The sequence below is a fragment of the Tiliqua scincoides genome, chromosome 2 (assembly GCF_035046505.1).
Source record: "Tiliqua scincoides isolate rTilSci1 chromosome 2, rTilSci1.hap2, whole genome shotgun sequence".
Lineage (NCBI taxonomy): Eukaryota > Metazoa > Chordata > Lepidosauria > Squamata > Scincidae > Tiliqua > Tiliqua scincoides.
The window spans coordinates 123,248,705-123,251,240 of NC_089822.1; the positions used below are offsets into that span (position 1 = coordinate 123,248,705).

Genomic DNA, 2,536 nt, shown 5'->3' on the forward strand with positions numbered 1-2,536 from the left:
AGAAAAAGAAACAAGGAATGGGAAGAGGAAAACAAGCCAAGTTAGGTACCAACCTTTTCGGTTCACATAATGTCTAGGCCAGCGATTTTCAACCTTTTTCATCTCCTGGCACACTGACAAGTTGCTAAAATTGCCAAGGCATAGTTTTCTGACAATTGACAAGGCACACCATGCTGCTGGCAGGAGCTTGCATCCCACAGTGGCTCTGCTAACAAATGATCCTCCCCCAAACTCCTGCAGCACACCTGCAGACCACCCACAGCACATCAGTGTGCCACAGCACAGTGGTTGAAAATGGCTGGTCTAGGTAGAATGACTGCTGATAGAGACCGTCCAGGCAGGGGAAGAGTGAAAGGGCAGACAAAAGCAAATATTCCTTTACTTAGTGTGTAGTTGGTCTGTGGAACTCCTTGCCACAGGATGTGGTGGTGGCATCTGGCCTAGATGCCTTTAAAAGAGGATTGGAAAAATTTCTGGAGAAAAAGACCATCACAGGTTACAAGCCATGGTGTGTAATGTGCAACCTCCTGATTTTAGAAGTGGGCTACTTCAGAATGCCAGATGCAAGGGAGGGCCCTAGGATGCAAGTCTCTTGTTGCCTTGTGTGCTCCCTGAGGCATTTGGCGGGCCACTGTGAGACACAGGAAGCTGGACTAGATGGGCCTATGGCCTGATCCAGCAGGGCTCTTCTTATGTTCTTATGGTCCCAGCCAAGCCAATGGGGAGCACTAACCCCTGCTAACTGGTTAAGAGGCACTTTTTCAAGTGGGTGCTCCTCTTTTATTTAGCAGGGGGAGAGTAACTGGCCCACCTCACCCCAGCAGTGTCTTTTCTAGTGGCTGTCTGCTAGTGTTGCATCTTTTTAGATTGTGAGCCCTTTTGGGACAGGGAGCCATTAGATATTTGATTTTCTCTGTAAACCGCTTTGTGAACTTTTTGTTGAAAAGCGGTATATAAATACTGGTTGTTGTTCCTTGTCTCCTCTCTGCTGATTGTCCTCCGCAGCCTTTAATAAGGCCATCTTTAATTTCCCTTCTGAAAAGGAGAGTTATCTTTTGTTTATTAAATTACCTCATTATAAAAATGATACAATTTAAGGTAAAATGCAGATTCCTCTTAACTTACTCCCTGAAACAGCAATTTTCAACCTTTTTCATCTCACTACACACTAACAAGAGGCTAAATTTGTCAAGGCACATCATCAGTTTTCTGACAACTGACAAAGTACATTATGCTGCCAGTAGGGGGCTTACATCCCCCAAAGGCCTACTAATAAATTACCCTCTCCCAAACTGCAGCAACTGTTACCCTGCATATGCCCAATCTTGTCTGATCTCGGAAGCTAAGCAGGGTCAGGCCTGGTTAGTACTTGGATGGGAGACCGCATGGGAATACTGGGTGCTGTAGGCTTATACCATAGTCTTTCTAGACTGAAGGTTGCCAACCAACCAAACTCCAGCAGCACACTCACAGATTATTTGTGGCACACTAATGTGCCGTGGTACACTGGTTGAAAATTGCTGCCTTAAAAGGTACATGAATCAACTCAATATTCTTTAGCTAAATGACAGGCTTTGAAAATGGCTGCACTTCTCGCCCCCAGAATGCTGTCTGGAGAACACTGTGGCCCTCTTTAAATATAAAAGTTGTCCATCCCTGATCTGTAGGATGTTTAGGACAGAACAGAGGGGCAGTGGCCCATTGGGCATGCAGAAGTGAGAGCATGCCATTCCAATCACACCAGCATTCCAGCCCCAGCCCTGAATAATCATGTGCAACTAGAAATAGCACACTGGCCCCCTTGCTGCACAATGTTCCACCCCACATGATAACTCAGAGCCAGGGTTGATTCGCACGAGAGTAGGGCGGGGAGACAAATCGATGTGCTGTCACTTCTCTATACAGGATGAATCACCAATACGAAGTATCATCCAGACCAGCCCCATGTTAGACAATAACAGAAAGTTGAGAGATACCAAGGATGGATAGTTCTGTAGATGAGGTACAGGAGAGCCAGGATTAGTACTGGTAAGGGGAGGCTGGGGTGGTTCAATGTCTGAGCTGAAGAATGAGAGGCCTTGGGGAGGAATCTGAAGAATGAGATGGTGGGAAAGACAGTTCCAAGTATAGAGAATGACCCAGCAGAAAGACTCCAAATTGGCAATGGTGGGGCAACATTGTGGAGAATTCTTTGAAAATAGAAAGCACCTTGCTTTGTAATCACCAAATGACTCAGCTTCTCAATGATCTGCTTTAGAGGCTATTTAGGTCTATGTAGGTCTCTCTGAATTCAGTGAGGCCTACTCTCAAGTAAGTATGAAGAGAATGGCAGTCCTTTGAACTACTCATTAAGCCCTTTCAAAGCATCCTTTTAGGACAGGAATAAAATCATTTCTAGAGGGCAACATTCGAAACATCACAAACATTTTGCAGTCCTTTAAACTCCTTTCTCCTTTGCTCTGTGGTACTCCCACACCAGAAAGCATCAGATCCAATCTGTAGCCACAATTTAGTCAGATTTTAAAACTCATGTTTA

General features: G+C 45.2%; 1 pseudogene; it reads left to right on the forward strand.

The window, feature by feature from the left end:
- Positions 1-1,290: 1,290 nt before the first annotated feature.
- Positions 1,291-1,410, forward strand: LOC136642882 (5S ribosomal RNA; annotated as a pseudogene).
- Positions 1,411-2,536: the final 1,126 nt, after the last annotated feature.